Source organism: Petaurus breviceps, unplaced genomic scaffold, assembly GCF_028583685.1.
Source record: "Petaurus breviceps papuanus isolate PSGF00001 unplaced genomic scaffold, PetGlider_PUasm1.0 189, whole genome shotgun sequence".
NCBI lineage: Eukaryota > Metazoa > Chordata > Mammalia > Diprotodontia > Petauridae > Petaurus > Petaurus breviceps.
In genome coordinates this window covers 9785371-9811239 of record NW_027185809.1, presented here as the reverse complement: position 1 = coordinate 9811239, position 25869 = coordinate 9785371, and the positions used below count along the sequence as shown (strand labels likewise).

The 25869-nt window shown below is 38.8% G+C and overlaps 1 protein-coding gene and 1 pseudogene across 3 annotated transcripts in view; one reads left to right on the top strand and one right to left on the bottom strand.

The window, feature by feature from the left end:
- Positions 1-25869, top strand: part of TRPC7 (transient receptor potential cation channel subfamily C member 7) — a 294002-nt gene that overhangs the window by 118950 nt on the left and 149183 nt on the right. The window lies entirely within an intron of this gene.
- Positions 19869-22431, bottom strand: LOC138164110 (rho GTPase-activating protein 33 pseudogene; annotated as a pseudogene).

The window sequence follows — 25869 nt, the reverse complement described above, 5'->3', positions numbered from 1 at the left end:
ACATTTCAGTCAAGGTGGCTTATTTGGTATTCCTCAAGCTTGGCACTCCAAATCTTGTCTCTGTGTCATTGTACAGATAGTCAATAGACCCTCAATGTACTCTCTGCTTATTTCTTAGACGCCTTAGCTTCCTTTGAGGATCTCCTCAGGCATTATCTGCTATGTGAAGTCTTCCCTGATCTCTCTAGCTATTGGTCTTATTTTTTTCCCTCAAATTATCATGTATTTACTTTTGTGTTTATGTTGCATCTCCCATGCATGAAAGTTCCTTAAGGGCAGGAACAGCTTTGCTTTGCTTCTACATCCCCAGTGTCTTTTACACACTTAATAAGTGTTTAATGAGATTGATGAAAACCAAAGATCTTGTTATGGGAGATGCACTATGAGAAATAAGAATATAATTTCTCTCTTAGAATTTACCTTTTATTTGGGGAGATAAGGGAAAGAAAAGAGAAGAGAATGGAATGAGCATTTATTAAGTACCTATTATGTACCAGACACTGTGCCAAGTAATTTTAAAAATATTATCTCATCTGATCCTCACAATTGGGAAATAGGTGCTATTATTATCCCTGTTTAAAGTTGAGGAAATTGAGGCAGAAAGAGGTTAAGTGAATCATCCAGGGTCACACAGCTAGCAAGTTTCTGAGGTCATGTTTGAACTCAGGTCTTCCTGGCTCTAAATTCAGCAATCTATGTATACTACCTAGCATTGTATGCACACGAAGGAAAAATTAATAAGAAATTCATATACCTATCAAATAAATACAGACAATGTGGGAGGAATTGCGAGGGGGTACAGAATACTTTGGACTGGTATAGTCAAGGAAAACTTAATATGGAGGAGACAAAATCTGACATAGCCTTGAAGAATGTATAATATTATGATGGGACAATTAGAGTTTTCCAGTCAAAGAAAAAATATAATCATAGGTGTGGTATAGAAGAAAGGTAAGAAAAAAAATCATATGGGATTTAAGCAATAAATTTAATAGTCTCTCATGTGATCTTTGTGATCAAGGTAGAGAGATAAGGGCTGTGTGCTAGAATTGATTAAATGATCCAAAGAGAGGTTACTAATAGTTTTATGTATACTTAGGTCTGTAGTTCAGTGCTCTAGGTATCTCTCCTTCATACTACAATGTTAAACATTTTTTTAACCAATGATTTGGATGCAACCAACACAAGACCTGCTTCTCCAATATGCAGAGGACAAAAATCCAGGAAGGTTAACAAAAAAAAAAAACAAATATATGTACCAATTTACTCCTATATTACATATATCATGAAACATACAAAATAGACATTTTAAATGATGCTACAAAGATGAAATAAACAATATTTTAAAAATCATGCATTGTTACCAGTATAAAAAACCCTTTTTCTATAAGTAAAAGTATTAATAGATATGGGGGCTAAACTACATTACACTAGCATAAGGAGCCCAGGTGGGAAAACTCTCTCCCTCTAACTGAGCAGGTTAGCATCTTCTTCTTCCCTCATATCTGCAAAGTTTTATCTCTTTACTGGCCTAGGCTAAAAAAAATAACCCATTATTTCCTTGTATTTGTCAATCGACACTTGATCTGGTGCTTTTCTAGGAAAAATGCCATTGTCTTCAGGAAATATGGGAACAGTAGATCTGTGGTGGGGGGAGAACTGGGCTGTATTGCTTCTTTGTCCTGCTCTGCCATCCTTGCTGATCTCTCTGGTCTTCTCATTTCAAATCCAATGCCTTTTCCAATAGATTGTACTGCCTTATATCTGCAGTAAAGAAAACCATATTCAATTTGCCACCATGCTTTTATTACACTTGGGGATGCAAAAAAAAATTTGAGTCACTCTCTATTTCAAGTTAGTCATGTTCCCTATTAATTACTATAAAACTATTTTTCTTTTGTTGGACCACATGCAAATTCATAGAAAGAGCTCTGTCCATGTTGAGCTAGCCAGTGTCCTTTTGCATTATTCCTTATTTCAGGATATTTAACAGAGTTAAATACTGACAAGGCAAGAATAAGTGTTACAGGGGTTCCAATGACGAGAGTCCCTGAGTGGGCAGTCTGGAATGAATTCATAGGACCCAAGCAATCATTTAAGTCAGGATTGTAAAAGTTTATTGTTAAGCTATACAGCCGGCATGAGCTCTTAGGGAATCTGCAACCTTAAAGAAGTGATAGGCATAGTTTATAAAGAGTTACAATAGTAAATCAGATGTCAATTATGCTAAGTAGATAAAGGTGTGATTAGGAAGGAGTTAAGGAATGGTCAGTGCTTAAAGGAACATGCACTTTTATTATCTACTGTACAAGCCTATTGCCCATAATTCACTGGGAAATAGCCTGAGGTGGGGGCTACCTGGGGGTGTGGTTTTTGGCTTGAAACATCACAAAGTCAGCTACTGGTTAGGGCTGACTGAGAAATGCCTAGTCTGCCACCCATCATTGTCATGTTTGACAAGATGGTGTTGGGAACCAAGGCTAAGGGGATTCAGGATGTGCTTAATTGGCTGAGGAGTTAACTTACAGATAGTGCATTGAAGGATTCATAGGTGCAGATGGCCATTATTCTAGGGGGAGACAACATTTGCCTTAGCTAAAAAGTTTATACATGGTCAGTGAAGGATTCATAGGTGTAGCTTGTTATTGTACCAAGCAGACATAAACAGTTCATGAATTGTTGCTAGGCACAGTTAATGCTCTGAGGCTGGGGGTGGGGGAGGGAGGTGGGAATGTGATTTATTTTACAAATTGATTTTACAAACTGATGTTACCAACTTTGTTTCACGTTTCTATGGGCTGGGAACAGGAGAGAATCTGTGCAGCCTTTGTTCACGTGGATAGCCAGGCAGCAGCAATCAGGATTCCATGTGAGAGTCAAACAATTACATGAAATAATGTGCCCCAAGAAGCCAAATCAGTCATGGGGAAAGGAGAGGAGGATAGAGGAACAGGCCTTGGGACTAACAAACATATGACTGTTCGAACCTAGGAACCTGTTAAGGGTACAATATTAGGGATTACCTCTCTCAGGTTTCCCTGTTAGCCCCTGCATACACATACTTGTGCTCTGAAAAAGGATGAGCCAAACCTTCCCGCACAAAGTTCTCCCTATTGCTGCAGTGATTCACTACCTCACCATTCATGCTGGGCTGGGAGAAGTGGGGGAGATAGATATGACGGGGTGGGGGGGGTAACTGTCTCTCTCCAGAGTAACAGCTCATGAAATGTTACATCTGTAAAGGGTCCTGAAGATCAGCTAATCTAACCTTCTCTGGACAGGAAAATGAGGCTCAGAGATAGGACAGGCTTGTCCCAGGTCAATCAGGTAGCAAGTGGTCAAGCAAGGGTTTGAACCTAGATCTTAGTGAATCTAAGGCTACTGTTGTTTCAACCACAGGACATGGTAATTACTAATAATCAGTAAAAATAAAAAGAGAAACCCAATTAAGAGGGGAAAAAACAAAAAAAAGGGGATCAGAATGTGATATAGAAGTATAGGACATGTTTGCTATTGTTTATTAAAAGATTTTTGTTTTGCTTAATTTGAGATTTCACTTACATGGAGAACTTCCTCTGTGGAAACCCCCCCCACCCCCCCCCCCAACAAAAGAAGATCAACCATTTATATAACTTAGAATTTCCTGGGGCATCAGGAGATTAATCACCTTGTTCAGGAATACATGTGTCCAAGGTCTGGACTGGAACTTAGGTCAAAAAATTACTCTAAGACTAACTCTCCAGACACCAGGTAAAGCTGTTGCATTTGATCATATAATGCCAAAAAGAACAAGCAATTGCTTTGTCATAGGGTTGTTATATTCTTTTTTATGTTTTAATTATTTGTTTATTTATATGTTTATTTGTTTACAATGTAATAACTTCCCCATAAATCCTACCGTCACCATCTTTCTTTGCACAAAATATATTCCCACAAGAACAAAAACAAACAAAAAACAATTTCTATTTATTTTATATATACTTATTTTTGTAAGTGTAAATGTTGTCTTCCATGGTAGAATGTAAGCTTCCTGGGTCAGGGACTTTTTTTGTCTTTGTATCCAAAACTTATAAGCACAGTGCCTGATAAATCCTTTTCCATTCATTCATTCATTGGCAATGGAACAAATTCTTCCTTCTAGAAACAAACTTTGATAAGCAAGTTAGTCTATTTATCTTAACAGCCTACAGGAAGAAAAGTGAGAAATGTTTTGCTTACTACCTGAATCTTAGAGAGATATTAAATGCCATTATCCATCCCATAGAAACAGGAAAAAGAGAGAAGGGAGAATATTACACGCCTAGGGTAAGAAGCCCACTATGTGCAAGACCCTGAGGGGAAAGGCTGATAACAAATGGTCAAAATCCTAACTCTCTCCTAACTAACCTTCCACTTTGTTTCTATCTGTTGATTGGCCATTCATCCAGTGGCCTTTGAAGGTTAGACAAGATTTGGCTACAAACTCAGGCTGAAACATGAGAAGAATTAGTGTGAGCATGACAGCAAAAAAGTACATACAGTGTCAGAGAGTAAGGAAACTGACCCTGGAAGTGAAGAAAGCAAATATCTACTGCTGATTATTCTATTGAAATTCATAATAATAGCAATAAAGTTAAGATGAAAATACACTAAAGAAAAAGCAGTCCGAATATAGCATGGAATCAAATAAGATATTTTTTTTGCTATTATTCTATAAGAAGTTTTGCTTTTTTGTTTGCTTGTTTGTTTTTGTTTTTTGGAGGAGTCTGTTCCTGTGGTTTTAATCATATGAGGAATTCACAATGAGGAAAATCCATTATAAGGAATTCTCAATGAGGAAAATCCCTTCATATATGCAGATAAACAACTCTTGTATAACTTCCTGGTTTCAAATCAAGCTTTCTAGTCACTATGTCATCCTGTTTCTTCAGGCAAAGTGAATAGACATTTTAAAAAAGCAAATCATACCAAGCTGAGGGTCTTTGGTTTTTATATAATGGTTTCTTATTCCATTTGTACATTTAAATATATTGGTGATTATTAAGTTTAGAATAAGAAAAAAAAAATTTGAATTTTTTTTAAAGAAGTTGGGGTTGTGGGGGCAGCTAGGAGGGGCAGTGAATAGAGCTCTGGCCCTGGAGTCAGGAGGACCTGAGTTCAAATCTGACTTAAGACACTTAACACAAAAACAAGCCATATGACCTTGGGCAAGTCACAGCCCTAATTGCCCTCCAAAAAGCAAAAATAAAATAAAATAAAATAAAATAAAATAAAATAAAATAAAATAAAATAAAATAAAATAAAATAAAATAAAAAATAAAAAAAAAAGAAGTTGGGTTCAGATTTTAGAGTGCCAGGCTGAAAAACCTGGACTTAATTTAACAGGCAGTAAGTAGCTATTGAAGCCATGACCTAAGGGAGTGGCATAGGGAAAGCAGTATTTTAAAAACATGAAAGTTTGCCCTTATATATATAAAACCCACAGAGGTGCAGAGGTGATAGGAATTCTTCAACTTAAAGGAAAGCCACGCAAGGTTAGTAGTCAGGATCTAGTTTCACACACAGTTTAAAATTTAGATGTGCCCATTAGGCCAGTGAGTATAACAAATGAAGACTGCTCTTGTATCTAGCCTGGACTTTTCACTTTCTCTCTGGGAACTAACCCTTGCAGCAGGAAACCTGGATCCCTCACTAAACAAAAGGGAGTATGGTACCAAACCCACTGGACCAAGAGTCAGGAAATCTGGTTTCAAGTCTTAGTTTTGCCATTTGCTAGTTATATGAATTTAGGCAAATCAACCTCTTCCCTATTATCTCAAAAGCTTCATGGTTGCCATTTTCCCATTCCACAAACAAGGGAGATTTTGATCAGCACCATGGATTTCACAAATTCAGGGTTCCACTCAGTATCCCTGTGCTTCGGAGTTGCAGGTTGAAGAGTCAAGTTCTCTTCCCAGAATGCCACCTGTAACTATCTCATACCCATTAGCCCAGTCTACCTAGGGTCCTTGTCCTACTCTCCCCCAAGCTTCCATTGTACCGTCTATAGATCCAATATCTGTTCTAATCACCAGTCCTTTTTTAAATTGTTTTTTGATGAATTTTATTGATACCTTTTTTTTACATCATCAAATTGTCCACAGATTTCCTCTCCTTCCTCTCCCAAAGATCTTCAACAAATGGCATTTTGGGGGACCAACAAAAAAAAAAGAAGATGAAAAATCAGTAATACTGACCAATACTGACAAAACCCTGAAAATGTGTGCAATGTACCATGCTTATGGATCTGCTACCTCTGGGAGTGTCTTTTAATATCTCTTCTTTGGAGCCATATTTGTTCTTCATAATTTTGCAGCATTTACTTTTGATTGTGTGTGTGTGTTGTTGTTCTTTCCACTTACATTGTACTTGTAGTGTATTACTACACTTATAGTAGTAATGTATGTTGATATTTTTATTTTGCTTACTTCAAACCACATCAGTTTATACAGATCTCTTCATGCTTTTCTGCATTCATCACACATCATTTCTTACAGCATAGCAATATCCCATTACATTCCTGTGCTACAATTTGTTTAGCTATGTGCCAATTAATAGACATCTACTCTATTTCAAATTCTTGGCTCCAACAAAAAAAGTACTGTTATAAATATCTGCTATATATGTTGACTTTTTTTTTAATAAGTGACCTCCTTGGGATATAAAAATAGTAATAGAATCCTTGGGTCAAGAAGTATGGAAGTGTTAGTCACTTTATTTGTGAAATTTCAAATTGCTTTCCAAAATGATTGCTCTGATTCACAGTTCCACCAACAATGTACTAGTATGCTTATCTTACCACAACTCCTTCCACATTGGCTGTTCTCATTGCTTGTCATCTTGGAAAATTTTCAGAGTTGAGGTGAAATGTCATTTCTCTTATTAATAGTGATTATGGCTATGAATAATTTGCAGTTCTTTTAAAAACTATTTATATACTTTGATCATTTATGTCTTCAGAAAACATGTATGTGTGTGTATGTATACATATATACAAAGTGAAATTAATTATATAAAAACAAGAAATTGTACATACAAACATATAAAATAGTTACACATATATGTATAAGCATATTATATATTTATATATGTATATATATATACACACATACATACATACATTGTATGAAACCCATATGAGAAAGTTGATACAAAGATTTTTCCCCCATTCAAATGCTTCCTTTATAATCTTAGGTGAATTAATGTCACACAGCTTTTAAGTTTCATATAATCAAAGTTATCTAACTTTTCTTCTGCAACTGTCTTTATCCCATGCTTTATTAAGAATATATCTTCCAGGGGCGGCCAGGTAGCACAGCGAGTAAGAGCACCGGCTCCAGTGTTGAGAAGACCTGGAGATCGAATCCTGGGCTCAGACACTTAGCACACACCCAGAAACACCTGGCCGTGTAACCTTGAGCAAGTTACTTAACCCCAATTGCTTAGGGGTGGCCAGGTGGCTCAGCGAGTAAGAGCACTGGCTCCAGTGTCAGGATGACCTGGATCAAATCCGGGCTCAGATACTCAGCACCACACCCAGAAATAACTGGCCGTGTAACCTTGACCAAGTTACTTAACCCTGATTGCTTTAAAAAAAAAAAAAAAGAATATATCTTCCACTAGAACCGTGAGAAAGATCTACTTCTACTCAATTTTTGATATCATGATCTGTAACATTAAAGTCACATCCATTTAAAATGTATTCTGGAATATGATGTTGGTCTAAATCTAATTTCTGTCATACAGTTTTCTGGTCTTCCCAGGAACTATTATCACATAGGGAATTCATTCCTAAATAGTTTATGTTTTCCACTTTACCAAACACTGATTTATTGAGGTCCATGGTGTCTGATTCTTCTATGTCTATTATGTTCCATTGCTCGGATTTTTTAACCAATACTGGATGGTTTTGATAAGAGCTGCTTTCTACGATATTTTGAGATTTGGAAGTCCTAGACTTCATCCTTGCCTCTTTTAATATTTTCCTTGATAATCTAGATCCTTTATTTTTCCAAATGAATTTGATTTTATTATCAAATTCTTCAAGGTATCCCTGTGATTATTTGATTAGTGCGGCCTTAAAATTGTAAATTAATTTGGAACTTTAATTCTTATTATATTGTCATGGCACAGCAATCTCCCTTCAGGTATTGAGTTGTTTAATGAGTGCTCTATGAAATTGCTGTAAAAGTCAAATCGTTGAGTAGTTTATGTACTTTTGTACAGTGATCCCTAAATATTTTATGCCCTTTGTAGTTATTTAGAATGTGATTTCCATTTCTATTATTGATTTTGTTAAGATTTTATAGAAAGAGGAAGAATTGTGGGAAGATGGTAGAATAAGGCAGGAAATTGGTTGACTCTCCAAAATCCCTCTCCCCCCAAAAAATGACTTAAAATAATGACTCAAAGTAAATTTTAGAATCATAGAAAAATAAGAAGTCCACCATAGATCAAGGCATGAGCTAGAGGGACAGTGAACATACCTGGCCTTGGATTATAGAACACTGGAAGAACCCAAAAGTCATATAACCCCAGATAAAATTCAGAAAACAACAGTAAAAAAAACCTCAAGCCTGAGACATTATTTCCCACATGGCCAAGAGCAGAACATGACCTTAACATAAAGTTAACAAACAAGAAATGACTTTAAAAAAAATGAGTAAGCAACAGAGAAAGAGCCCAACCATAGATAGCTATTATGATGATAGAGGTCAGGGTTCAAAGTTGGAAGAAGACAATCAAGTCAAAACAGCTCCTTGTAAAGTTTCAAAGAAAATACATGAAATTGTCACAAGCCTGAAAAGAGTTCTTGAAGCACTTTTAAAACGATGCTAAAAATCAAATAAGAGAGGTCAAGGAAAAATTAGAGAAAAAAATAAGAGCAATGTAAGAAAATCAAGAACATTATAAGAAGTCAACAAATTGGGAAAAGAGATACAAAAACTTGCAAGAATAAATAATTCCTTAAAAGTTGGACTTGGAAAAGAAGAAATAAGGATTTCATATGACATCAAAAATAATAAAATACAATAATTTTAAAATAAGAATATATGAAATATATCATTATAAAAAAACTGGCAGAACATATAGGTGGTGCAAGGAATAGAATGCAGGTCCTGAAGTCAGAAGAACCTGAGTTCAAATCTGACCTCAGACACTTGACACTTACTAGTTGTGTGACCCTGGTCAAGTCATTTAAAATCCTGATTCACACACACACACACACACACACACACACACACACAACTGACTTCATCAAGGAGAACTAACATAAAAAATTATTGGACTACTAAGTTATGAGTAAAAAAAGAGTCTACACACTATACTTCAAGAAATAATAAGGAACATTGCCTTGAAGTTTTAGAACTAAAAAGGGAAATAAAAATTTAAAAATCCACAGATCACCAACTGGAAGAGATCCTAAAAAGAAAACTCACAGAAACATTATAGTTAAGTTTAAAAGTTCACAAATGAAGAAGAAAATATTGCAAGCAACTAGAAGGAAAAATTTTAAATACTGTAGTGCTACAGTCAGGATAACATAGATTTAGTAGCTTCCATATTAAAAGACCAAGAGCACAGAATATGATATTCTGAAGAACAAAGAAGCTGAGTTTGCAACCAAAGAATAACCTATCCAGCAAGGAAAAAAAATGGCTATTTAATGAGTTAAACGATTTTTATGGATTCTTGAGGAAAAGACTGGAATGGTACAAAAAAATATGACCTACAAGAATCAGGAGAAAGATGAGATGGAGGACATGAATTTGAATTGTTTGAATTGCTTACTTCTTATATGGGAAATTTTTATTTGTAAACTTAAGAGTGTTATCATTACCAGGGTAGTTCTAAAGAATATGTATAGATAGAAGGTTTGTGTTTGAGTTGATTATGATGGAATGATCCTAAAAAATAAAATTAGGTAGAGAGAGATAAATGAGAGCAAATTATCTCATATAAGACAATGGAAGAATTGTGACAGTAGAGAAGAAGGTAGTATGGAACCTTACTCTCATCAGAACTATATAAAAGAGGGAATGATATACATATTTAGTACAGTATAAAACTTTTCTTAACTTACAGAGAAATAAGAGGGAAATGGAAATAATATAAGGGAGGGCCTCTTAGAAGGGTATATAGATTAGGGAGGCAAATGGTCAAAAGTAAGTTAGTCTTCTGAGGAGGGATAGGGTAAAGAGAAGGATAAATTATGAGGAATTAAGTGAAATACACACTTAGTAATTGTAACTTTGAATATGAATGGGATGAATTCACCCACAAAATGGAAACAACAGAATGGATCAAAAATCAGAACCCAACAATGTGTGTGTGTGTGTTTTTTAAGCAATTGGGGTTAAGTAACTTGCTCAAGGTTACACGGCCAGTTATTTTGTGTGGGTGCCAAGTATCTGAGGCTGGAACCGATCCTGGGTCTCCCAACACCAGGGCCAGCTCTCTTACTGTGCCACCTGACCTCCCCTACAATGTGTTTTTAACAAGAAAGTTATTTAAAGATGAGAAACACAGCATAAAAATAAAAGACTGGAGTAGAATTTATTATGCTTCAGCTTATATTTTTTTTAAAAAATGGATCTAGAAATCATGGTCTCAGAAAAGGTTAAAGCTAAAATAAATTTAATTAAATGATATCAACAGGGGATCTACATTATGATAAAAGATACCATAATGTAAAGTCAATCATGAGCATCTCTGCTGAGGACTGCTTCTGTGAATAATTTTAAGGATTTAATAACATAGCATAGTGAATGCTCTATTCAGCAATAAACTAAAGCATAACGTTTGAGAAAGTAAAACACAACATTCACAACCATATAGCATAACAACTTATGATTAAGATGGCCACATAGTGTTAAACACCCACCCCGAGGTCACAGGAAGTCACAATCTCCTCAGTCAATACAGAGTGTTCAAGTAAAGTCTTCTTTAACCTTGACTAGAGCCTGACTTCCAAACCCCATGGCAAATCTTCCTCAGACTGACCATTCCTACTTCTTGCATGGATTCACACATAGGCAGTTCTCAACACCTATTCCATATCTCAGCTCAAAGGGACAGCTCCGTGCCAAGCTGTTCACAACTTCAGCTTCTAGGAAAATTAAACTTAACAGAGCTACAACAATATTTACACACTATCATCTGAATTCACTTTCTCTCTGACAAAATAACACAAATCAACAGACAGAGTACTTCTGTCTGACAAAGTAACACAAATCAACAGTAAAATCCCAGAGCTTCTATAACAGCAGTAAAGTCCTCTTTCAGGACTTCTATAACAATAGCAAAATCCTCTTTCAGAACTTCTATCTAAGAGCCACAGACAGGGTGCTTATATCTGACAAAATAACAGACAGAGTGCCACAGAGTGCCAAACATACTCCCTCTCAGTTCTCAGAAAGTAACACAGTTCAACAGAGAACTGAAATTACAAACATTCTCTCTCTTAGTTCTGCCTGCTCCTAGCTCTGCTAGAACTTTTCTCTGTTCTGCTCCTTCCTGTTCCACTCTTTGAGCAAATTCCTCCCACCATGGACTCCATGTTATTACAACAGGCCTATTAAAGGCAGGTAGGTTTTCAAATTCTCTTAGGTCTCTTAAGGGTAGGGAAGACCTTCTAATTTGCTTTGGCCTATTAAGGTCAACACAATGTATACTCTTTCCAACAAAGACTTTTGATACAATTAAAGGGGAAGCTCAAAGGCATTTGAATAGCGAAAACAAGCAAAGTTCCATTTTGTTTGCCCTTACACATAGATAATGAAGTAATTTCAACTCTAAACCTGTATGCACCAAATGCTATAGCATCCAAATTTGTAAAAGGAAAACTAAATGAATAACAGGTAGAAACAGATAGCAAAACTATAATAGTGGGAGACTTCAATCTTCCCCTTTCAAAACTAGGAAAATTTAATTGAAAAAATAAGAAACATGTCAAGGAGATGAATAGAATCTTAGTAGAACCTAGAGAGAATTGAATGGGAATAGAAAGGAATATACCTTTCCCAGTGGTACATGGTACCTTTACAAAACTTAAAAATCATCCTGTTTGTCATTTCTTATAGCACAATAACACTGCATCATAATCATATATCACAGATTGTTTAGTCATCCCCTAACTGATGGGTATCTCTTCAATTTCCAATTTTAGCCACCACACAAAGAGTTGCTATAAATACTTTTGTACAAATATGTCCTTTTCCATTTTTTTATGTCTTTGAGATATAGACCTAGCAGTAGTATTGCTGAATTAGCAGCATTCACAATATTGAAACCTTTTGGTCATAGTTCCAAATCACTCTGCAGAATGGCTGGATCAGTTCACAACTTCACCAATAGTGCATCAGCATCCCAGTTTTCCCACATCCCCTCCAACATTCAACATTTTCCTTTTTCATTATATTAGACATTCTGACAGATGTGAGGTGCTACCTCAGAGTGAAATAAACCTATTTCAGAGAAAGATATTGAATAGGCCATAAATGAACTTCTTAAGGGAGGGGGGAGAGGGAGGGGAGAAAGAATAAGAATCATATAGACTTATAAGTGAAATCTAACAAACATTTAAAGATTAACTAATTCCAAGAATAAATAAATTATTTTGAATAATAGACAAAGAAGGAATCCTATTAAACATCTTCTATGAAACAAATATGTTGATACCTTAACCAGAAAGAGCAAAAACAAAGAAAAAATTGTTGATAAATTTCACTAGTAAATATTGAAGCAAAAAATCCTAAATAAAATATTAGCTAGGAGACTACAACAATGTATCCTAAAGATTATGCATTATAGCCAAGTGGGATTTATACCAAGGATGCAGGTCTGGTTTAATGTAAAGAAAACCATTAAAATAATTGAGCATATCAATAACAAAAGTAACAAAATTTATATGATTGTATCAATAGATCAAAAAGCTTTTGACAAAATACAGCAATCATTGCTATTCAAAAACATGTGAAAGCATAAGTACAAATAGATTTTTCCTTAAAATGTTAAGAAGCATCTGCCTAAAACCATCAGAAAGCAATATCTATAATGGGGATAAGCTAGAAGCCTTCTCAATAATACTAGGAGGGAAACAAAGATGACTGTTATTAACAATATTCTTCAATAGTGTACTAGAAATGCAATAGCAATAGAAATAAGAGAATAAAAAGAAACTGAAGAAATCAGAATGCACAATGAGATAATAAAACTATTTTGTTTTGCATACAATATGATAGTATGCTTGGAAAATCCTAGATACTCAACAAAAAGTTAATTGAAACACTAATTTTAACAATGTTTTAATTTATAAAATAAACCCACATAAATCATCAGCTTTTTTATATCACCAACAAAGACCTGCAAGAAGAAGGAGTATGAGATATTTCATTTAAAATAACCATAGACAACATAAAACACCTGGGAGTATACCTGCCAAGACAAATCTGGGAAACTATATGATCATATTTATAAAATTATTTATTCAGATAAAGTCAGATTTAAATACTTGGAGAAATAATCATTGTTCATGTGTGGACTTTGACAATATAATAAAAATGACTTCTATCTAATCTAATATACTATTCAATGCCATCTCAATAAAATTACCAATAATTTTTTATTGAACTAGAAAAAATAATAACAAAATTCATTTGGAAGAACTGAAGGGCAAGACTATCAAAGGGATTAATGTGGAAAAATGTAAAGGAAAGAGGTCTACCAGTACCAGATTTAAAAGTTTTATAGATCAATAATTATCAAAACTATTCTGGCTAAGAACTAGAAAAGTAGATCAATTGAACAGGATAGACAATACAGAGTTGTAAATAATTATAGATACCTTTGACAAATATAAAGATTTAAACCTTTTGGGATAAGAATTCACAATTTGGGGGAGGCTATGTGGCACAGTGAATAGAGCACTGGCCCTGGAGTCAGGGGGACCTGAGTTCAAATCCAGCCTCAGACACTTAACATAAAAACTAGCTGTGTGACCTTGGGCAAGTCACTTACCCCCAACTGCCCTCCAGAAAGCAAAAAAATAAAAAAAGAATTCACAATTTGGTAAAAAAAAATTATTTGGAAAACTGGAATCCTATCTGACAGAAACTAGGTATACGGCCAGTATCTTACACCGTTTACCAAGATAAGGTCAAAATGGATACATGACAGAGACAAGTAAATTATAAGAACATGGGAAATATTGTCTATCAAAGACTTTATGAATCAACAAGAGATAGAGAGCACTACAGCATGTAAAATGAACAGTTTTGATTACATTAGGTTAGAAAGGTGTTTTACAATATAGCTAAGATTAAAAGGAAAACAGAAAATTTCAGGGGTGGTGGTATAGATTTTATAAACAATTTCTTGGATAAAAGCCTTATATCACAAATATGTAGAGAACTTTGTCAAAAGTATAAGGATATGAGTCATTCCCTAATTAATAAGTGGTCAAAGGATATGAATCAGCAGTTTTTCAATGAAGAAATCAAAGTTATCAATAGTCATATGAAAAAATGCTCTTGTCATTATTGATTAGAGTAATGCAGATTAAAACAACTTTGAGATACCATATGTAAAATCATACAATACATACTTCTGTATTTCAATTCTTTCTCTGGAGGTGGATAGCATCTTTTTTCATAGGTTCTTTATAGTTTATTTGAATATTCATCTTGCTCAGAATAGCCTAGTTTAACACTCACAATTACTCTTTAAGCAATATCGTTCTTACTGTATACAAAATTCTCTTGGTTCTACTTATTTCACTCTGCATTATTTAATTTAAGTTCTTCCAGGTTTTTCTGAAAACATCCTGTGCCTGTACATTGTAGGGTTTTTAGCATAATTGAGTACTACACTCTGTCAAAAGGGTTTTTTTTTTTGCATCTATTGAGATAATCTTGTGGTTTCATAAGTCTTTGTTTTTAATACGATTTTTTTATTGTTTTCATAATATTGAACCACAATCGTATTTCTAATACAAATCCACCTTGATCATAATGAATGATTTTTTGGATAAATCACCATATGATAGCGTGTGATTTAAAATTTTTGAATTGATTTTCATTTTCTATAGGTCCTTTTAAATTTCTTTGGTTTATGATGAAGATTATATTTGGCTCTTAAAATTAATCTAGTAAGGTGATTTCATTCTAGACTTTTGGGAACAATTTGTGTAGTAGTACTGTTGAGGTTTAGGGTTTGGGGATGCTTGAGACCCCAAAATATCAACACTCCAGGTCCCTAATTCTACTCAAGTCTTCTCTCAGTCAAAGTAAAACAAAGTTTCTTAAAGATTCGCCATAATGGGTAGCCTTTTTTTTTTGCGTTTTTAGAAAAAGAAATTGCATTTTATTTTATTTTTTAAATAAATTTTATGTTTATTTTTAGTTTACATCATGCATTTCCACAAGATTTTGAGTTACAAATTTTCTCCCCAATTTTCTCCTACCCACCACCCCAAAACAGCTATCTCACTGTATACCTCCTTCCCCATCCCCCCTCCAACTTTCTGGTAGGGCAAGATGGATCTCCATATCCCAGTGCCTGTAAGATATACAGGCATATTATGGGTAGACTCTTAAGGAGCCTAAGAATAAGTGAAGCTTGTATTGGAACAAGCAGGCCAGAATAACCTGTACAGAATGAGTCTGTGGTAGATTGAATTCTCGACCCCTTCATGGAGGCAAAATGGATCTTAAATACAGAAAGAGTATGGGAGGACTTAGGGGTGGTCTAGAGGAGGATTTTGGGGAAGTTCTTGAGGAGGAGTCTAAGGAGGATCTTGAGGGGACTGAGATAAGACTCCAGTAATGAGATTAAGGGTGGGAAATAGCTGAAGGCTACCTGGAGATGACAGACAATGGAGGCCTAGGCTAGTTTAAGGGTAACAGATGTGGGTATAGATATTTTGATAGTATCAGGGGTGGAAAGTAGTCAGAAAATGGAGCGCTAAGCTAGGTTAAGAGTAAGAAATTTGGACCTAGCTATAATGAAATGCTTATGACCTCAGGAAAATGCCTCATCAAATGGGAAGATTCAGTCAGAGTTCAAGGGGTTTCCCAGAGCCTATAACCCATCAGTTCAATTTACTTGTCCAAAACTGAATTCTTTCAGATTTCTTCTTGAACTTCTGTTACTTATCGTATTTTATACTTTTGAAGTTATTCTATTTCTTTGTTTCTGTTTTTGTGTGCATAGGAGTCTCTGATAATATTTTTTTCTCATTTAGTTTACTGGAGTTTCTACCCTCTTCTGCTTCATCAGTTTGGATAAAAGGTTATTCATTCTATGTGTCTCTTCAAAGAATGAGCTATTACTCTTCTTTATCATTTTGGATTTTTTTGTTTGTTTCCAGATTATCTTAATTTCTAGCATCTCCTCTTTTGTGTGTCTTTTGGGTTTCCATTTTTAATTTTTTGAATGCATAGAGAGTTCATTAATGCTTTCTTTTTTATTTTGTTACTGTATGGATGGATGGATGTGATTTTTCCCTTGAGATCTAGCTTAGTTCTATTCTAGAAATTTTGATATGTTGTTTCATCATTATAATTTCTTTTTTGTAATTACTAATGTGTTCTATTGTTTTCTTCTATTGTTCATTGACTCATGTGTTAAGAGTTTATTGTTAATACTCCATTTAGGTCAATGTCTTTTATTTATGTTCCATGAGCTATTTTGCTTTTTTTTATTTTTGATTATTTTATTTCTTTATTGCCTATAATGGATGAGTTTATTATTTCTAGTTTGCCTTTTTGAAATATCTATGTACCTGCATACACTATTGTGTGGGACAAAGGACCCTTGCCCAAATTAAAATCAATAACTCAGAGGTTTCTTCAGAGAAACAAAAATATCTTTATTACCTCCCATGGGAAGGGAGGAGTTATCATCACCAGAAGCAGTCTAGTGAGGGAGGCTCGAAATATATAATGTAAAGCTTGGTTATATGCCTAAAAGACCATCCCTTTCCCCCCCTCCCCTCACTGTCCTTTGTTCCTGTTAATCAAGAACATAGGCTCACAATCTTAACCACAAAAATCTGCTTATATAGCAGGTAAAATGTCAGCAATGTCAAAATAGATATGAAAGCAGAAGATACATGTCTAATAGTATCAATATAAATATGAAAGCAGATAATATTTTATGAATCACAGGGAATTTAGGACATGGTGACCTGTCTGAAGTTCCACAACAGGATTTCCAATTTTATATTTGTACAGGTCAGATGGGGGTCAGTGGAAACAAGTCTGGGACATCTGGGTCTGTGGTTAGATATGAAGGGTCTGTACTTTCCCCTCCTACACATTAGCTTGGCTTAGCAAAATCTTCAACTTATGACCAGGGAAGTAAGGGAAGGCTCCCAAGTTCCTAAACTCAAGCCTAGGCTTCTAGCTACTGGTTGCAAACCTTGCTAGATCTTATGGTGCAGTTTTGAGAAGTTTTCACCTCTCTCACATATCTAATTAGTAGAATTTCAAGTCTGGGGTCCAGGCAATCTATTATTAAATCTTTGAGAAGTCATCACTTTTATACCACTCACCATGAGTTTTTGTAAAAAGTCCCACATGATACCGAGAAATACATATATTCCTTGGCAGCCCCCCTTGGAAAGCATTGTAAGTCTTTTAGGTTTAGGCTCTCCAAGAATTTGATCTTTTCTCTTTTACATTTTGTTTATCTTTGATAGACTTGTTCAAAATTGAAAGGACATTAAATCTCCTGTTTTTATATGACTACATTCATCTTATAATTCAGTAAATTTTGCTTGAAGAATTAGGTGCTAAGGAATGTGGAAAGTAAGTTTGGTGGTGATATTGGTTTGTTGTCTATAGTATCTTTCAGCATAATAGAGTTTCCTTGTTTATCTCCTTTTATGTTATGGAATTGTGTTGGATAGTATGTTTGCAACTCCTGCTTTGATAGATTCATCCAATTCATAATAAAATTGGACCGGTTGCTCATTTTCATGGTTTGCCTTTATTTTAGAGGTGTTCCTTGTAAGCAACAGATTGTGGGGTTTAGTTTTCCTATACAATCTGTGACTCTTTTTTTTGCCTCATTGGATTGTTTAATGCAATCATGTTTAAAGGTTTTATAGGTTTACATTTTCCTCATTTTGTTTCAGTAGATGGGATGTCAAGATATTTATTTTATTATATTTCATGATTTTCCCTTCTATCATTTTTATTTGAGCTCTGCTTTTATCATTGCTGTCCTACATTTTTTTTCCATAGATCATTTTTTGCTTTTGTTTCTGTTAATGTTAAAATTTCTTCCAAATGTTTAATACACAGAACTGGGACTCAGCAGGGACACAACTACTCAGACATGTATACCTGAGCACAGGGGCGGGTGCATGCACACACTCACACATCCTAACACCCTCATTTGGGCACCCATTCATAGCTGCATGTACAGGGCTATGAGAAGAGGGGAGGGAAGCAAGACATGCTGGGGAATCCTGGGAGTTGGGGGGAGATGAAGTGTTTTCATCTTCTGTCTTCTCCAAATTAGTGCAAGAAATCCCAGGGCATTAGATGTGTAAAAAGTATATTTGTGGGGAGGGCAGAGAAACTTTAGTTACAGGTTATGGTATTTACAAAGATTTACAACAATTTACAGTTATGAGATGTACAAGAGTTTACAAAGTTAGAAACTTGAGAAATTGGGAAAAATTACAAACGGTGTCATTAAATTGGGCCCAAGTGTCAGTGATGACAGTAGTTTCATCCCTGGAACCTGGGTCATCCACAGACACAATCATCTAGGGATGCAAGAATTCCCATTCACCAACATAGTGAGCCATTTTACAAAAAGGATTAGGAGACAGGTTCTCCATCCCCAAAAGTAGTTGTGACTCTGGCACTTAACATGGAGGGACCAGCTTGGGCAGGACAGGAAGGAGGGCAGGGGGCCAGCCCCCTCTCTGTGTCCATCTACCACATTTCCATATTGAATACTGTGAGGACCCTCCCCCCTTCTTTCCCATAGGCCTAGGTGAGAAGGAGGGAATCTGGAGGCCCCCAAGGTCAAAGAGTCCAGTGCCCCCAAAGTGAGCGCTGCTTGTGGGGGAGGGGTCCAGTGTCAGAGAACTTCTAGGGTGGGCAGGAGGGGAGCAAGAACCAGAGAAGCAGGTAGACGAGGGTCCACCCACACCTAGGGGCAAGTTGACATAGACATAGGTTCTAGATGGGCCAGGCGTCACCAGGGCTTTTGGGGGTGGTAACAGAAGCAGCTATGTTGGAGAAAAGGCTACAGTGTACAGGAGGGTATGAGAGAGACAGGGGTGGGGGGTAGCAGAAGAAGAGGTCAGGGGGTCCCTGGGCTTTTGACTGTTCCCAAATCCCATAGAAAGCATTTGAGCACCTCAGGAGCCTGGTGAAAGGGGGCCCAATGCTGAGGCAGACCTGCTAGGGAGGCGCCTCATCCCCACTGATCTCATGGTACAGGTTTCCCCTTGTCGGGGGGAGGGGGGTGTCAGTGTAGGACCATGTGGGGTCCTCTGGGTAGCGGGTTGGGGATCTGGCCAGAAGGGAGGAATGCCCAGAGAGTGAAGAGGGAACTTGGCAGGGGGGCCAGAGAAGGGGCAGGGGAACTTCTTGGAGTTGGGAGAAGTCACAGCAGAGGAGAAAAAGGAGGCATGCACCTGTGTAAGACCGTTTCTTCCCTCTGTGGAGGACCAGAAACGTGTGTGTGCAACAGGCCATTATCACTCTGCTGCCACTACAAGAAAGTTAGGTGACCTGGGGCTGGGTGACTGGCCCTCACCATGGAGTAGTGGGGCCCAGGGCCCCTGGCTCCTGGACTTTCCCCACCCCTTTCAAGTAAAAGGAATGTCAGATGGGGGAGCAAGGTAGGGGTGGGACATAGCTCCTACTGGCACCAGCACTGTGCTGCCCTCTGAGGCAAGGGCCATAAGGCTGGCTGGATTCTTGGGATGGAAGGAGGTACCCCCAAAGGCAAAGCAGAGAGAAGGGTATAGGTCTAAGTGGGACCTCAAACCCAGGCACAGGACTCAGTGACCCTAGTAGGTCTCTCTGGCTGGTGAAGGGCAATGTGCTCCAGCACAGGAGTAGGGGGATGAGCTGGGGAGCCAGAGTGGCAGGTGGAGGGGATGGTGGGGGGCAGGGGCACCACCCTCTAGCAGCTCCACCACAGCTGGGGGCACAGAAACAGTCACAGGCTCAGAGATACTCAGGGCCATGGGTGGGGCAGGACTTGCCAGATCTTGAGGAGAGCCAGTAGGGGAGATGGCTTCAGAGATGAAAGAAGCAGTAGGGGCTGGGGGCATAGGACTGGTAGAAGGGGCAGGGTCCCCGGGGTTAGGGCTGCTGCAAAGGAAAGTGAGGGGATCAAAGTCAAGGCCTCTCAGCCCCTCCAGGCATCTAGGGGGACTAAAGTCCAGATCTTTGCCATCATCCAGCCAGGCTGACACCTGGTGTTGGGGAGAGCCCACCAGCTCCCCACTGCCCACAAAGAGGGGCTGCTGGAAGATGGAGATGATGTGATGGATGAAAAGGTCTCACAGAAGCCAGCCAGGCCTGGAGACCCAGGGAAAGCATCACTGATGGAAAGGGGCTGGCACAGCCAGTGGAACCTCTGCAGGCCATCTCTGCTGTCCTGGGATGACAGTGACTGCTGGTTCTTGGCTGATTGCACTGGGCCACCTGAGGGCGGCTGGGCCCTTTGACCAGCCCCATGCCAGGGCAGGGGATTCTTTCATTTCAAGGAGGGGCCTCTGCACAGGGTGAAGAAGGTCTTCCAGCCTCTGCCACCTGGTTTCCTACTCTTCGGTCTAATAACACCCTTCCTCTCGTTTTCTAATAAAGCCTTTGCCCCCTGTCCAGACAGCTGACCCTGTGCCTGAGCCTGAGCCTCCTCTGGGGAGAGGAGGAGAGTGGAGAGTCCACTGCCCGCAAGGGACTTGGGCCTGGAGAGGAGACAGCAACATGCAGGATCTCGGCTGCCAAGGCAAACATGTCAATATGGCTGATAAACTCCACAACCAGAGACTGGACTCCAATTTCATGGAGAGCCCCACCAAGCCCTACTGACGACAGCCCTTTTGTGAGAAACAGGTTGCGACCCCACAAAATGGTCAGGTTTCCAGGGGACATTCTGGTGATGGCACTGTGCTGGACCATCTGAGAGAAGTGTCACAGCAGGTACTCCAAGGTCTGGTAATGAGGTGAGGGCAGGTGCTTGATCACATCTATACAGGGCTGTAGTTCTTCCTCCCCAGGCACAGATATGGCCTCAGTGAATTTTCCTGAGAGCTGATAGGTGAGCATGGGTTTAGGTAGATCTCAGCTCTGGGATCCGCTCACTCTCAGACTCCTGCCTCAGTTTCTGAATGGTGGAAGAAACACCTGAGAGGCTGTAGATTCCATCCACAACCGCATGGGCCTCAATCAACTCACAGCAAGAGCACAGGACTTGGAGAACATCTTGACCAGAGTTGCTGAGATGCTCCCCAAGGTCACAGCCAAAGACACTGAGGAAGGATGTCCCACTACCTCAGCCACTGACGAGATGGGGGAAGCGAATGAAAGAAGGAAGGAGGCCTGCAAGCTTTCCTCTGGGCTGGGGCACTGTGGTGAGGGAGGTATGACCCTCCCTTAGAGGAGCTGGGATGCTGGATGAGGGGCCATCTGGATCAGCTTTGACCTGCAGACTTGTTTGCTTGGTGAATAGCTCCACACACTCCCTAGGGAAGAAACCAACCTGGAATTCATGTTTCCCATGCCACCAGCTTAGGTCCTCTGTGGGCAGCATATCAATCACAGACACAATGTCAGCAACCTCAAAGGATCGTTCATCTGTTGCCTGGTACTGCTTGACCACATGTGCTGCGGCTACTGCAGGAATGTTCAGGGAGGCCTCCTCACCGAGGAGCAGCCATTGGCTGTGTTTATTGAGTTCCATCCAGGTAAGCACACAGCCACAGTTCAGGTTACTGTCCAATGCAGAGAGGGTTTCTTGATACTTGAGGAGCAGGGGTACCAGAAGCTGGTTCTGGGAGCCCTCTGGAGCTGGAGGCAGTTCTGGAAGGTGAGAAAACTGAAGGTCAAAGATGCAGCAATGAAGATGGCCATCCAGGGGGCGGAAATCCTCATAGCTTCAGACAACAGGCCAGAACCAAACCCCAAACACCAGCGCATTATTGCTAGGGAGACCAGATGGAGCCTTCAGGATCTGGAGATAGCAGCAGCTGAATGTAGCCAGAATCAACATTCTCATAGTGAAAATGTGCACAGTTAGCCAGTCAGGGGAAAGGGCCACAAGGGGTGGAGATCTTCTTGTCACTTTTCCCCTTCACGTTAGAGCCCCTTGAAGGGGGTAGGGCTATACATGGTGCTCCCCTGGACCCTCCAGGTTATCTGTGCTTCTGGCCACCATGGACAGTTGGGTCGCCACAATCACGCTGTCTCCCTGGGCAGGCAAAGGGCCCAGAGGCCCTCCTCTTTGTCTTCCTCCTTGTCTTCCTCCTCAGACCAGCACCTCCTCTGCTGCTGCCACTGCCTCAGTGTCTTCCTCCACTGAGTCTCAGCAGCTTCTCTGCATTAGCTCTGCTGGCGCCATGGCGACACAGTGGCAGCACAATGGGGAGAGGGGCTTGATGGCCCTGCCAGGGCCCCAGCCTTTGTCTTGCATATTAACAGAAGGAAAATCTCGTCCTCTCCTCTCTGTGGTTTTGTCATTTTTGTATTCGGTTGCTATATTTTTTTTAATCTTTCTAGTGTATCTGTTTTCCAGAGGATTTGCAAATAAAATAATGTCTTCAGGTAATAATTTTCATCCTAGAAATCACTCCAACACCTCTTTTAATTGTTCTTGTATTTTGGTGGTCAGGTTTTTGGATGTATCATGTTCTTGTGAAAGACATAGTTCTTTAAATTGTCTCTATTTGTCCTTTCTTCAGGATCAGTATATTTTACTTTACAATCACATTTTATTTTAATATTATTGGTTTTTTGCTTTTCTTCCTCCAGATTGTCCTCCATTTCTCTGCATTTGAATTTCCAATTAGTTACTCTCTTTTTTCTTTCTTTGGTATGACTTGCCATCAAGGATTCAAGTTGTTTCTATTCTGCTCATTATTTCTGCTATGGAGGCCTTAAATTCTGTTTTCACTGTTATTATTTCTCTTTTCAACCAATTTGGGAATATCCTGATGTTAGTCTATGCTGTCTTGAGAATCCAGAGCTAGAACTAGGAAGTTTGGAAAACCTGAGTTCAAATCTGGCCTCAGATTTACTACCTGAGGGAACCCAGGCAAGTCACTTAACCTCTGTCTTGCCTCACTTTCCTCAAATGCAAAATGGGGGTAATAAAAGCACCTACCTCCCAGAATTGTTGTGAGCATCAAATGAAATAATGTATATAAAGCACTTAGCACAGTGCCAGGCACAGCGTAGTCATTGTCAATAATCTGTTCCCTTCTCAGTGAATTGGAGAGCTCAGCATCAAAAGGCACACTGAGACTACATAGAATCATCAGGTTTATTTTCTTTTGTGTTGCAAAATTTATTTATAGATGTCTATACTCTTAACTCAGTTGGAGGTTGTAATAGTAATGTAATTTGAAATTTCTTTTGTATTACTAAATTGAGAGGTACTTAGCCCTTAGTTCTAATTAAGCCTCTATTAAAGAAATAGAAGGTATGAACTCCTGTTTCTGATGTAATGGGAAGGGGCTGAGCAGGGAGGAGCAATACTGAATATAAGAGTCAGATCTTGGAGGCAGGTTCTGGAGGCTGAGGAAGAGAGGCCCAGGCTGGAGAGGATGATTTTTATTTTGAGAACCTGAATGAAGTGATTTTGATTATGGGAACCAGCTGAAACTTCTGCCAAGTCTGATGGGTCAGCCAGAGCTACTGAGAAGTTGCTGAGTCCAAGGGCCAGCCAAGCTGCTGAGGATTTCCAAGGACCAGCCAGAGCTGCAGAAGACTGAGGAAGCATGACTGTGGTGCCAGTATTTTGTCTCTTTGTGGCTTTGTTGAGCCTTGACTTCCCATGAACAGAGACTGTGAAGGATTTAAGGTGCACTGAACACTGTGAGCTTCAGGGTGGAACAGGAACTGCACAGAGATCTGGACAAGGAACTGGAGCTTTCTGCCTTTGAACTCAAGTGAGAGTTTGTGAATCCAGGTAGTATCTGGGACCATGGAAGTTGATCCAGGGAATCTGAGAGCCTACCCGAGTCAAGATGAAAAGACCTCCCCATGAATACTGAGTAGTGACTGACCCTGATGTTAGGTTTTGCTTTGGGACTCACTTTGGGAAGACTTGTGTGATTTGACCAGATGAGACTCTGGGCAGCCATTGACACCCCCCCCCACCCCCGGCTTTGAAAACCAAGATGTCAGTGCTTCCATCTCTGGTAACTGACTAGGTATGAATGTAATAATGGTCAGACAACTGGAAGCCCTGTCTGCTGAATTGTGTGATTTATTTGTGATTGTACTTTGTGATTGAATTAAGGACTCTGTGATTGACTAAATGAATGTACAATCCAGGGGTGGAGTACTTTGACTTTTATATTTTGTGTCCTTTAAGGAGACAAGCCTCCTTAAGGATGATTGAATGATTGAGATGATTGAATTACTGAGTTACTAAGTGATTCATTGACTAAATGATTGTACTTTGTTCAAAACCATGTGGCCACTATGGTGAAAACTATGTGGTCATTTCTGTGATAAGTTGTTGTGAATGCTGTATTTTGATTTTCTGTGATAAATTGCAGTATTGTGAATGCTGTACCTTGATTTTCTATGAATGTTTTGCTTTGGTTTGTTATTGAATAAATAGAATGTTCACTATACTATGTAATGAGGAACTTGAAAAGCTATTCACAGTAGCCTTCTTCTGGAAAACTGCTCATGCTTGGCTTTACAGAGTCCACGTTTCCTTTTGTTATTAGTACTCTCCCTATTGGTTTTTCCACTTCTACTCAATATTTTTAACTGACTTTTCTTCCTTTTAAGATTTTAGGTTATTTCAGGTTTTTTGTTTGTTTGTTTTTCTTGTATACTACTATCATTCACTTTCTGACTCCTTCCCTTTTAATGGTAGTTTCCCCAAGGCCTAGTCTTCCAAGTCATCTTAGCTTCCTTCCACATTGAACATGTCACATTCCATAGTCTTCATGAGTACTTCTCAGTTTTTCACAGCTTTTATAAGTAACCTCTGGGGGGACCAAATTGCCCCCATCTGGGGCAGAGTAAAGATGACAGAGTAGAAACAGGACATCCACATGGCTCTGGTTCTCACCATCTCCAAACCATGTAAAAGGGGACTCTGAACAAAGTTTGGAGCTACAGAACCCACAAAATAACACAGAGAAGCTAACCTCCCACTGAGGACAGCCCGGCAGGCCAGCAGGAATTGGCCAATGCAGCGATCTGGGAGCCAAGCTCAGCTCCATGCCAAAGATTTAGCCCCAGGGCAGCCTGACCAGCTGCCTGTATCAGCAATGCCATATTCACAATGCCTATGGAAATTACAGATATGCTTATATAATTATCCATCACAAAATACATCATGCTTGCCATATGCGAGAATAAGCTAGAAAATTTATTAAAATACCAAAAGACTGAGTCCCAAAACCAGAAAGTGAAAGCCATCAGAGTAGTTATGAAATTGGCACAGGTAGATAAAGTAGAAAACACCCACATTCTCAAGCCTTTAAAACAGAACAGGCTACCTCAGGCAAAAGTCCTCCTCTCCCCACTCACAACAACCACCCAGCGTCCAGGAAGCATACTCCCAGCAGCTCTGGCCCCTGGCAGTCCTCAGCAGGAGTCCTTAGCAGAAATTCTGGCTGACTCAAAAAGG